The sequence below is a fragment of the Sinocyclocheilus anshuiensis genome, unplaced genomic scaffold (assembly GCF_001515605.1).
Source record: "Sinocyclocheilus anshuiensis isolate Anshui unplaced genomic scaffold, SAMN03320099.WGS_v1.1 scaffold553, whole genome shotgun sequence".
In the NCBI taxonomy this organism is placed as follows: Eukaryota; Metazoa; Chordata; class Actinopteri; order Cypriniformes; family Cyprinidae; genus Sinocyclocheilus; species Sinocyclocheilus anshuiensis.
This window is the reverse complement of record NW_015539821.1, coordinates 1,159,177-1,172,982: the sequence shown is the minus strand read 5'-3', so window position 1 is coordinate 1,172,982 and position 13,806 is coordinate 1,159,177. Positions and strand designations below refer to the sequence as shown.

General features: G+C 38.0%; 1 protein-coding gene across 5 annotated transcripts in view; it reads right to left on the bottom strand.

The window, feature by feature from the left end:
* Positions 1 to 13,806, bottom strand: part of LOC107684054 (RNA binding protein fox-1 homolog 3-like) — a 451,861-nt gene that overhangs the window by 407,588 nt on the left and 30,467 nt on the right. The window contains exon 1 of one of the 5 annotated variants that reach the window (XM_016480198.1): positions 10,362 to 10,399. The exons of the other annotated variants lie outside the window; for them this stretch is intronic. The gene's annotated coding sequence lies outside the window, so the exon portion shown is untranslated. Of the gene's footprint in view, positions 1 to 10,361; positions 10,400 to 13,806 lie in introns of those variants that run through there. 5 annotated transcript variants of the gene reach the window in all.

The window sequence follows — 13,806 nt, the reverse complement described above, 5'->3', positions numbered from 1 at the left end:
TATATATATATATATATATATATATATATATATATATTGTATTTATTATCAACAAATATTAACTAGGAACAAAAATATATTTATAAGTTACCATTTACCTTGATTAATCAAATTTGGATAACAAGTTTTTTTTATTTATTATCAACAAATATTAACTAAAAGTAATAAAAAAGTAATAAAACAATACATTTATAAATACCATCAACCTGATTAATCAAAGCTAGAAAAAAAAATATTTTATTAATAACAAAAATGAATTAAAGACAATAGTGTATTTATAAATGAACATTAACCTTGATTAATAAAAGCTGCATAAATAAATAAAGTTGTTCGCTGCTAGTTCATGATAGCATGATACCTAATGCACAAGTAGTTAACAAATTGTAAAGTGATGCCATCGGATCGCAAGACTGTATTTACTGTAGCAATCTGCTATGCATGTATTTTAATACCAGGTGTAAACAAGAACACTGTTGTGCATGTTTCCACCATAATTTATAGTCTTCAGACAGTGGTGACATTGCACAAGCGCGCAATACCTTAAAAACCGGTGAGAACACACTCGCATCAGAGAAGGAAACACGGCTACGTTGGATGCCAGTGATACCCAGATGTTTTATTTTATTTCATTATTTATTATGAACAAACATGAATGAACTATGAACAACAGTATATGTATTAATCAACATTAGGCTTGATTAATCAAAGCTGTAAAAATTGTTTTATTTTGATTTATGAACAGTAATGAACTATGAACAATAATATATTTATGAATTAACATTAACCTTGATTAATTAAAGCTGTATAAATAGTTTTATTTTACTTATTATGAACTGTCACTGCACACCTGTATGGAGGAGAGTCTGTCCTGACAGCCACTGTTGGGCCTCGCTGGGTTTAAACATGCAATTGCACAGCAGATGTTGTCGCATTTCACACTTTGTTGAACAAATATTTCACAGCTTTGAAAAAAGGCGTGGGACGGGTGGCTAACATCAGGCGGAGAATAACTGCTACCTGTAGCCTACTGTTCACACAGATGGCTGAAGTCACAATTTTACAACCCACTCATGTAATTCAAATCACACTTTGACAAGAATTATTACTGTAAATGTCAATGAGACACCTTTTAAGACGCATCTTTTAATTGTATGATTTAGAAATGCACATGGCCTACTTGCCATTTGTTGCAGATTAACGTTGTCTTCAAAAATCTTTATTATGCGGTAATCAATTAATTTCTCAAAATAAACAGCAGAAACTGCCAGTGGTGGTAGGCTGCACAAAGCTGAATGATTTGTTTACTTCCAAGTTCTGTTTTCATGATGCTGGTTTTTAATACACAGGGAAAAAAAATTGCATACAGAAACTATTTTAATTATGGCGCTTGGGGTGGGAGAGAATGTCATGCATAATTTCTTATAATCTCCTGTGTTGTGTATATAAATGTTTTTTTTTATATATAAAAAAAGTCAAGAAAGGAAAGAAATTACGCCGTTTTCCTATACAAATTGACTTTCCTTATTAACTCCTTTATCATTTTCCTCTATGAGGTGAGGATGTAGGGATTGTAATAATATCTAGTTTAATATATTCAGCTGAAAGATGGTGCTCAGGGGCCTGTGCAGGGAGCTCATTCTCTGCATGGGTGCTATTTAACAGGGCCAAACTCAGTATGTATGCTGTGGACCAAATATGCCATTCTGAGTGTCAGCAGTTTGAAGTCTCACAGGGTTGCTGATTGTCAGAGAAAAAGAATGGAAGACACTGGCCTGGCAAAACCGAGGGGGGGAATATACAAAAAACAAAAAAAATGTGTCTGTTGATAGCACTGTTTATCAACATGCATTTTGTGGGGCGGGTCTAAGTACTATGTGGACAATGCAGCAGACTTACGTGATCTGGCATACTTTACTGGGACAGTGCGACATCGCTCCACCACTGAATCGGCTCTTTAAAATGGCAAAAATGTGATTGACAACACTGTGTTTCTGGATATGTGCCTGATTATAATGCTCTTCTCCATCATTCAAGCATCATTTGACGAATTGCTGCTGTCATGATCAATAGAAAATGTATAGAAACATCCTTGAGCTATTACTGCCTGTGGAAAGGCATGTGAATGAGGCGCAATTTATAACAAGACTAATTTACATATAAAGGAGGCTCGTTAACATGAAAAAACGACAATGACTTAATTTAAATACAGCGAAAGCTATTTAAGCACTTCGAAAGGGATAGTTGCTTCAAAAATTTTTATTCTGTCATCATTTATTCACCCTAAAATCATTCAAAACTGTATGACTTACTTTCTTTTGTAGACTTGCATACAAATTTGAGCAGACTAATTGTAACAAGAACTATAACAAAAATAAATGTAAAAATGTAAGATTAAACTACTTAAATTTTGATCTCAAAGCTATCGTATGACTTAAGATTTTTATTGACCACTTTTATGGTACTTTTCCATCCTTTTAGAAGCTTCAAACCTTAATATCATTCATTGTAACTTCATGGCAAAGACCAAATAGTATAATTCCTCAAAATCATTGTGTTGTGTTCCAGAGAGGAACATCATACAGGTTTGGAACGGCATGAGGGTGAGGAAATGACAGAATATTCATTATTAGATTAACTATTCTTTTAAGAGGCATGAAACATTACATTGTGCACCAACACAGAGTTCACAAAGTTCACGTGAATGGTACAGCACAGCAGGAGTTATTATGTCTTCCCACTGTTTTCCTGCATCAAAACCCAACTGACCTCATTTTTTGGACTCCTGCTGATTTGCACGAGGCTGCAGATGGTCATACGGGGAGAATATCTGTCGTGTTCTTGTACACAGAGTCTTTTATTTCATTGGCTGCAGCTTATAATATTGCTTATACGTGCAGGGCGTAACAACGGCAGGTGAAGCTGGGTCGACCAGCGGGAATGCTTGACTCAAACAGGCTGCGAGCAAAGAGAGCCAATCTCCATGACAATTTAACTGATCATAATCTTTACAATGTGATTCCGCTGGATATCATGTCGTAAGACTATGGAGTAGGATAATGAAATTTTGTAATGAAATTTAGAGAAATGTGCAGAGCCGGATACTTAGCTTAGAATGGGTTTATTGATTGTACAGGCTTTAAACTCAGTTGGGTTGTTTAAGAGAAAGTGTATGTAAGGGATAATGTACAGTCATTCAGTCATTATCACAAAATTAACCAAGACAGGGTGATCAAGACCCCAAAGTGAATTCGGAGGTCAATTGCAATAAAGACAGGCTGACTGTACACTATCTATCTTAGTATACGGCTACTTACTAAAGTAAATAAAGATAAATTACATGAATTTATTTAATGAAATATACATTAATAATCAATACAAAATTATCTGAATGAGATCCTTAAATATAAAAATTTATATATTATTAATACAAGTATATATTAGTAATATATTAATATAAGTATTAGTATAAGTAATATTAATTAAAATTTCTAAATATATTTATATATATATATATATATATATATATATATATATATATATACACACACACACACACTCTCACACACACACACACACACACATACACATAATACATTATAATATGCACTGTAATGTGAGTATAATTTTATGATCTCATGCATACAGTATATCACATGACACTAACACAATATGTGATTACAGATAAAATGTCGAATTTTGAATCAATACCAAATATATGACACAAAAAGTGCAAAGGCGGCAGAGGATTTATGGACTGGATTTTATACGTAAACATATCGGCATGCTGTCCGGTCTAACTGAAAGTGCAATCTGTAAGAGTTGAAAAAAATACCCAGCATGCCCACGAAAAACAGCTGTAGGATGTTGGTAATTTATTCTTCATTGATGAATGAGTCTGACAAACACTAGAATGTTTACATGTTCCTCCCTCACAAACACTTCATGCACTAAATAGCTCCGGCAAATCAACTTTTTAGCCATTTCGGATGAAACTGCACACCTCACACGCACCACTGCGATCTGTGGACATGCGTGACAAGGCCTGACGGAGGGGGGCCGTCTCCTACACTTTCCTGACACTTATATAAATGAGCAAACACACTGAGAAAACTTGAGAAGGGAAAAACAAGTCATTTCCATGTATGAGACATCTCATTTTATGCCTTCCTATCAGTGTCTGGCTGCCGAGATCTGTGCGCGTGTGGGCTGAAGTGCTTGTGTCAAAAAGAGAGATTGTATCATCTGTCCTCTGTCCTTCTCTCTTGTTCTCTGTTATTCATGCCATTCAAACGGCCCTCCCCTCCAGTGGCTTGCTCATGCTTGAAAGTGAAAGAAGGGAACCATGCAAGGCATGTTTTTCCTTCTCTCCTTCCTGTCGTAAAGGGCTGAGAGGGCGGCGATTAGTGTCTGCTGTCTCTCAGAAAGTTACAGCTTGTGTACTAGGAGATGCAGGATGCTACCACTTGACAGATGAAAAGCGAGAAGAAAAGCTTTTTGGAAAAGAGAGAGACAGGATGCATGATACAACGTACATGAATATGTGACAAAGGTGCGCACAATCTGCCGGGACATTGTGTTGCTTGTGTTTAAAAAGTTAGCTTTTTGGGGAGCTTGATATGCACCAAAATATATGCTATATATTCCCAAGCATCTTATTCAAATTAACTAATATGTTTATTTTATCAACACACATAACTACAGGTACATTAAATTAAAGCTTTAGTGCAGAACACTAAAAAACTTGCACAGGTAAAACACTGCTGCTGAATCTACAACACAAAAAAAAAAAAATATATATATATACAGCACGACCAGTGCAGTCTGATTACAAAACAAATGACTCTTATGAACCAGCGAGTGAATCAGAAATATATAGTGCAAATAGTGTGGTCCATCTGATTACCAAACAAATGACTCTTTTGAGCCATTCCTTTTAAGCGAATCAAAAACACACAGTGCAGCGAATGTATTCCAAAGTTTTCCTGAAAAATGACTCCTTATAAAGCAGATCTTTGAATGAATTATTTTCAGTGAATCCAAAACATACTGTTACGAATCCTGTCCATGGACTTCCGTCTGGTCGCCACCAGAGGTCACTCATCCATCATATTGACTCTCTCATACATAGACGGTTACACGTCACCACGGACTACATTTCCCATCATCCACTGCACTGATTGTACACAGCTGTAACCAATCACACACACACTATATTACACTCACTCAGCTCCTTCTCAAACTTCCGAGTATTGTTTAACGCATATCACTCTAGTGATAGCTGCATTACGGAGCCATTCCTAATTCCCGGTCCTAGTTCCCAGTTCTAGTTCTGGTCTTAGTCTAGCTACTTCGTGTTGCCTTGTTGTCTGTTTCCTGACCTTCTGCCTGTGTTTCTTGAATTAACCCTTTGTCTTGCTGTTTCGGACTGTGTTTGCATCTCGCCTGGACTATTGCTTGTGTTATTGGATTACCCCTCTTGTCAAGCCCTCTGGATACTGTTCGCCGATCGAAGACCCACGCAAGCCCTAGGAATATTCTTTGTCTTGCCTGTGATATACCTGTGTTATCTGACCCTTGCCTGTTTATTGACCACGCCTTTGTAAATAAAGCACATGGATCCGTATGTCTCACGTCTCGTTCGCCCCATAACAGATACAATGCAAACAGTTTCAGGTGAACAGGTCCAAGTGATTCCTTGAGCGAATAACACAGTTATTTTTAATGAATCAAAAGCACAGAGCACAGCCGATGTGAGACTTAATTCATTGTAGCTATTCACTGGTTGTTTATAGAACAATGAGTAGTTAAGGATTAACAAAATATATATTATTGTACATAATATTTCATAGATTTAATAATTATATATTAAAAATAATGAGATATTGCCTTTTTGTTACTCATATTGATATATGGCCAATTCTTGGATTTCACATATGCCGCAATAAAAAAAATTTAAAAGTAGGAAATAATCACCTTTTCTTTATCAAAAGTGCTAAAAGAATTGTTAATTGAATGGCTAAGGAACAAGGAATGTTAAGAGGATTCAGAACTGTGATAAAAAATTTCCTTACAATTTTCTTGTCCAATCATATACTTAAAAATCATTATCACACGTAAAAGGCTCATTGTGACTTTGCCCTGCGTAAGCATATGGAGACTCCATATCTCAAATTATTACTCCACTTTGGCTGGACATTAACTGTTAGCAGATGAGAGGCTTCAGCCCAAGGACTAAAACCAACACAGACCGGTCAAGTTCCCTCCAAACCGTCTTTCCTGCTCCTTCATTACAGAAAACCCGGGACTAATTGCCCAGACCCCATGCCATCTGATAATTACCCTCAGATGCTGCCTAACCCCCCTTTAAGAAGGAAACGAGCCTGAGACATCAGTTACTCTTGCCTTGGAGGCATCTCACAACATTATGCCAACAGATGTCAGGCATGGCCACCACCAGGCCCCCGCGTGTTGATGACAGACTGCCGGCATAGTGGCACTCGTACCGAAACATCTCCTGGGCATATCGAAACTAAAATTAGGGACAAATCACTGGTGGTCAGTATTGGAGGGAGTAGGTACATCGATAAACAAAAGAAAAACAAACCTATGCAATGAAAACCGAAAAACACCTTGGCTCAGAGCACACAGATGGTCTCTATAAGGGTGTGCTATCTCACAGAGAGACCTCAAACAAAGCATCCAGCAGCCCAGTAAAGGCACTCCACTCAAAATAAATAATATTTTGTGCAATGGAAAGTTACAGGTTCTTCATGGAACCAGATGCCAATAAAGAACCTATTTTTAAGAGTGTTGGGAGCCTACAGTTCATGAGCGAAGCAGCAATTCTCATTTAGTGAACGAATCATTCCTTTGAATGATTTGACATCTTTTCAATGAATTGGGTTGATCCAATTCAGAAAACTGATCTGGATGATTCATTCATGAATCAGACTGATCCATTCAACTTACTGACTCAATGATCTGGTCGTAGCAGTTTTTGAGTTAAGAACTAACTAGAGGGGAAGAATTTAGTGAATAATGACTTATACTGTACATACTACTTTTACAGTGCATTTGGATCCTTTTTGGTTCCTATTCAAATCTTTTGGTCCCCATTCATTGAAATTGTGTGTAAAAGAGAAAAGAAATCACACCAAAAAAAAAAAAAATGTTTCACAGAAAAACTAAAGTCATACAGACTTGTATTTTTTTTCTTCTATTTTCTTCAGTAAATAATATAATAAGTTTTAATTTTGGGTGAACTACTTCTTTGAGTGAGGGTACAGTAACATTAACAAAATTTCAGCTAAATTAGATGTACGATGTACACACAGAAGTCACTTTTTAATCAAGCTTTCTGTTAGTTGGCACAGCAAATTTGTAAGATCAGATCCAGATTTACATCTTATTGTGGCATAGGCAAATTTTTTTGGGCCCCCCTTCTCTATTAACAGTGCTGGTGGAAAATTTTCTAGGTCTTTTGCTGTTGTAGGTTACCTGTAGTAAAAAATAAAAAATATAAATACAAATATAAATATTTCTCTTCATTGCCTAGAATGCCTGTGTAAATCCGGCCCTGTGTGTGATCAACTTGAACATGAGTGAAATCTGCATGGGGAACTTCAATCGTGGGGATTTTTATTGGAATGAGTGGATTTTGCCCGCAAAGACAGCTCTGTAAATGATGGTTTATCATCTTTTTACATTTACTTAACAACTTATCAACCATCAACTTATCAACCATTAACTTATCAACCATATAATAACTTCCACAAGTGAGTCCAAAAACTAAGCGTGGTTACAGTTACACAGCTACATCAACAACACCACATTGCCATTTGTGCTAGAGCCACAAAAGCATTAAGGAAAGCAAGAAGAAACCTGCTTCATCATACTCAACTTCTGCCCTAACCACCTGCCTCAAAAATGCAGAGATACATACATGTCATGATCAAATAAAACAAGGCAAAACAGTAACCTGCTAAAATGTTAAGCGGTCAAAGACAACACTTAACATAACCTGGCAGAACAAGAGTCTTTGCGCTTTTTAAGCAAAGTGCATTTGCATGCAACTGGCATCAATGGGTCTGGTAATTAGCAGCAGTGATTAACCGGTCAGCAGTGGAGGCCCGTGTGGAGGCAGGTTGATCAAGCCACCCCCACCCCCCCTTCCTAACCCTCCTGGAGGCTTCACTGCATTCTAAGCAGAAGCTAGTGATTAACACTGACACAATAGTGTCGGACGGGAGCACCGCCCTGTTAACATGTCAGCAACCCCTCAAGAAGAACATATTGCCTCCCTCGCTGCTACAGATATATGTGGTGCATTTTAACATTTGTGCATGTAATATTCGCTTCTAACTAGCCTAACTTGTTAAGTGTCATTTACAGTGATGAATAAAGCTTTTCTACGCTATGTATTTACTGTTTGTTGAGCAGCAACTGAAATAAGTAGCAAACGATCTGCATGATAATGCTGTCTTGTCTGAATCCCCATGCCATTTTTCTTCTATTGTGTGACCATACGCCCCCACAAATCTGCTCAACAAGCTCGTCCTGATGTTCTGAGCAAGGTTTGGTGCATGTTCAATGGAGCTTTGATTGCATTGAATCTAATGTCTCTTACAGGTGTGCAGGCAGAGGAATCTGCCCCGAAATTTATCACCCAGAGCGTAAAACTAGCATGGTCTTAGCTGGTCTAAGTTGGTCCTGATGGACTCTCAGCCTTGTAGAGCTGGAGTACAGCTGGTTTAGCACCCAAAACACCTGTAGAATAAGCAAACCTGTCTTGCAAACTAGATTTAGCTGGTTTCATCTTTTAAACAGCACTATATGAAATACTTAAACAGATAGTTCACCGAAAAATTTCAATTCTTAAAATGATGTCATTATCTACTCACATTTATGTTATTACAAATCCGAATCACTTACTTTCTTCTGTAACATGCAAAAAAAATATTCTCTCAACCATTCTTTGAACCATTTTTGTCCATACAATTAAAGTTAATGGGTCCAAAACAACATGCTTCAATGACTTTCATTGCATGGACAAAAAAAAAAAACTCTCTCTCACACACACACACACACACACACACACACATACACACACACAAACAGAAACAATAATAATCTTGGAATGAGAGGAGTAAACGATAAAATACAGAATTTTTGGGGTGAACTATCCCTTTAAGCAAAAAGACAACTTTCAATGTTTTTTGATTTTTGTACCCTTTTTTCATCCTGACTTGCAATTATATACAAACTGGCACTGAGGGTTTGATTATCATGGGTCAGAAAATCAACAAATTTCAGATTCACATACACACTTGTTTCACTTCAATCGTGTTTTTTACAGTTTGTCCTCCTAGAAGAGAACAAAGCCCGCTGTATCTGTGTGTCTGTACAGATTCACACCGCGGCAGTCAGCCGTTCAATCTGGCTTGGAAACGCACTACACAAACTGCCTCAGACTTCAAAGCGAGCTCTTAGAGACACACTAAACCACAGTTAACATTCAGATGAAAGTAACTAGAAGTCAATTACATGACTATAAAAGGTAATAGGAGTGATTGCACCGCCACCGCTCAGATACTGCCTCTGTGTGCCGCCACAGCTTCTCTCTCCCTTTGTGGATTTAAAGCACTGCTGTAATGAGAGTGATATGGCAATCAGGCAGCTTAAGCAGCCAGTCAGCTACTGAGGAGCATTTCGTTTGTGTTTGTGTCCAAGCTGCTGGGCTTGCTGGGATGATTACAAGGAGCCAAACGCCGCTTGCTTCATCAGAATTCTATCAGAGAGTTTTTTTGGCCCATTTTCTACTGACTTCCTACTCCAGACACATTGATGTCTGAACACAACCAAGAGGTGTTGTTTTTGGTTTGTTACGCTGGCGTGTTTTGCAGCAACCCAATGCAGTCAAGCTGGCTGGAGAGAATATGGATCCTTTTTAGCCTCACAACTCTAATTTTTCATATTCTTTTCCATTTCACCCAATTCTGAAGAGGTTCTGGCAGCCCTTGTATGATAAGGGACAGTTTCTTTGAGCAATGCCCATGAGATTTATTGGAGCATTTTCAGAAGGGCAGGACCTAAAAATGGGTGCCTAAAAGGAAACCTAGTGATGATATTTTGGCAGCACACCCAAGAACATTAATACAGCTTGCAAACTTTAAAAAAGCCATTTTAGAGTAACTTTTAAATCATATAAAATGACATAAATCAATATCCATATTATGCAAATCAAGTACAGTTGGTCATTAACGTAATAGAGGGCCATTTAATTTAATGCAGTAAAAAGGGCATCTATGATGAAAGGGTGAATGTGGGCTTGATATAAATGATAGCTATCAAACTGTCCTCACCATTTCAATAGGCATGTGGAAGAACACTTTCCACAAAGTCTGCGCAGATACGGTTCCTCTTTCCTTCTCCCCAAATCTGCGGCACACTTATTGTGTTCCTGCCTTTTCCTCTCCCGTTGACGGTCTGATAGCATCGATTGGCTGGTCAGAGCCAGGAAATTCCAAAGAGACCAAAATAATTACAAGGAGATAAGGCTATCTACTGTAATTAACCACTCTCATCTGCCGGCATGGGCCAGGGTTCCTTTTAGGCAGGAAATAAATTATCCTTCAGAACTTGTCACCTCTGAAATATAGGAACAATTAAACTAGAATTAGTTCTGATCCATGGTCCCTGCAATCAAAAAATATATATATATATATATATATATATATATATACAGTATATATATAGTACAGCATGAACATGGGGCTCTTCTTGTTTATTTATTTACCTCAATACAATTTATTTACCTCAATACAGACAATTTTACACAGAATTATTACAGTGTTTGATTTCACATCCCCAGTGCATATTTTATAATTTTTAAAGAAACTTTCAATAGTCTTTTAGCTTTGAGCAAAGCTATTTCCCCATGTTGAAAACAACGTAATGTTTGGGAGAGGAAGATTTTTAATAAGCATACGGTAAACCCGAAGGTAATTAGCTAGAGGATCAAGAGGATCAAGAGCAGCAAAAGCGCTTGATTCCTCGCCATTTAAAGGAACATTACAGCGTGTAGCTGCATTAAAGACAAGGGTACAGCCAGCCAATAGGGAGAGGAGCTGCTCGGCATACCCCATTTAAACCTAACGCCTTCAACGTGCATTTCTAATCCATTTGTCTATCTCGTTCCTTCATTTATCTACAGGGACAACCTCTTTTTATTGGCCTGCCCTCTCCATCTTTTCGAATTCCTGAAAATCATACATTCCCAAACTGTTTCTGTGCCTACAGAGGCAGCGTGGAGTACTTGGCATGCCGAGTGTTATACTGCAGTAAACAACAAGAAAAATTCCTTTGAGCTATTTTGACATTTCACCATCAAGTGAAATGCAAATGGATGACCCTTGGGCAACAGTACTCTCTTTCCTATCAGGGTTCAGATGGTGAACAAGGGCACTATGGTGGGAGCGGCTCAACCAAACAGAATTTCAGCCATCAAGATTTGTACAGATAACAATGACCCCTCAAGATTGCGTCAATGATTAACCGATATACATGGTGGTTAAGAAAGCAAAAGGGTGACAAAAGCTTCCTGTAGTTGGTCTTTCAATATAAATGCATGATAACACTTACGCAGGGGCCTTTTATATGGTGCAGCATAAACAAGGGCTGTTGTTTATTTACTTCAATTACAGACAATTTTACACTAAATTACAGTGTACGACTTCATATGTCTGGTGAGCATTTCACAATTTTTAAAGAAACTTTCAACTTTCCTATCAGGGATCAGATGGTGAACAAGGGCACTATGGTTGGAGTGGCTAGACACAAATAAATGTATTTATTTATTTGTGGTCTTAGTTTTAGTTTCAGCTTTAGTTTGAGTTAACTATAATTAGCTTTGCAAAAGGGGCACTATGGTTGGAGCGGGTTGACCAAACATAATTTCAGTCATCAAGATTGGTACAGATAACAATGATACCTCGCTCCCATCGTTTAAGATGTTAAAGCAAATAAATGAGATTGCATTGATGTTTACATAGATATACTGTACATGGCTGGTTAAGAATTTATATTTTTTTGAGAATTTATAAGATATTTTGAAAGCAGAAGCTTCCTGTTGGTCTTTCAACATAAATGCATGATACATCAACACTTGTATGCATATATATGACAGAGATCCTTCATAGTCCAGACCAAAAATAATTGGACGTGAAATTGTGTGCACTGCCATCACCGATGTTCCTTCAGCCCAAGACAAGGGGTCAGGATGTGTCATTGTGGACGGCGTAACCAACTACACACACTGGAGAAGCAGGGTGAGACTTAGAGGTACCTGACAGCTGGGTGGCAGCAGACAGACAGCCTGAGCATGCTGGGAAAAGCTTTGGTAAAGGTCACACTAGGCGAGGAGGGACAGCTTGCTGCTTGGGACTGGGAGAGATTGATCAGAGGGGCAGGGGAGCCGAGCAGTCATCCCGTTCCACTTGGCCACCCCTCCAGTAGCCCAGACAGAATATTTTTAGCTGCAGGGAGAGCGTGACAAGTTGCTAATATCTTGGAAGATGGGCGTGTGACACTGACTTCAGCCGTAAAGAGCCATGTAAAGGAGGTGAGTATGCAATCTTGGCTCTGGTCAACTTGTACAGGTCAATTGGGTCACATAAACATTCTGCTGAGGAGGGCTATTTTAACACTATTAACATGGAAGATCAAGGGGATAGTTCTGGCGATGGATCTTGCCAACAAGCACAATTTCAATTAATCAGACAAACTGACATCTAGCACAACCATTTGTGCTACAGACGTGAATGATACCTCAAAAATTGTGTTGCTTGTTGAGGAGAGGTGTGCCACTACGTTTCAAAGCTTCCATTGACAGATTATAAAACAGATGAAAAAAATCCCATAACTGCACATGCTCAGGATGGGTTATTTTGACCTGAGTAAACACCTAATAACACCCAATCAACTGCATAGAACCATTCTTAAAAAATAAATAAATAAACAAATCATTGAAATGAAACAATAGATAATACGAACGATAAAAATGACTATGTCTTAAGAACTAGTCAGACCAACTAGCAGTTAACCAAGACTCTTACTTTTCTGACTCACATTAGGCCAGTCTACCTTTTTGTAACAGACTTTTATGACCAGTCTTGAAGAAAACAAATTAGATGACTAACTTTTTAAGACTAGTCTAAGCGGTTTATGCAACTGGCCCCAGATGGATAAACAGATATCAATAAATTAATAGAATGGTCAATATAGGTAGACAGAATTATTTAAAAAAAACAATAGATAGAATGATCAATAAACTGAAGGACAGACAGACAGACCATAGACTGTAAAAAAAGATGGACGACGCATCTCCTATTCTTTCCGCTATAGAAAAGTGAAGCCAATGCATCTCAGTATGGCCGCTGCCATCTTGAGTAAATGACGCCATTTGGAGCCCGAGTCTGCGCAGTAGAGATTTGTTTGGAGCCAGAGAGTAGTGTCGTGAGGTGGAGCTGCGGTATCAAACTCCCGCCCAAACTCCCGCAGACCCAATCAACCATAACTATGCGCCCCGTTTTTATAGCATCAAATTACTAGCTAAAATCAAACTTATCACAAAAACGAACAATTGAACATATATCAGCGTGATAACAACTACCTTAAATGACCAAAACCATCTTTCGGAAAATTGTATTGGAAGCGTAATTTATTTTTTTATTTTGACTCAAGTCCAATTCGTTTACATGGAGAGGCCGGGGTTTATGACCTGTACTGCAGCCAGCCACCAGGGGGCGA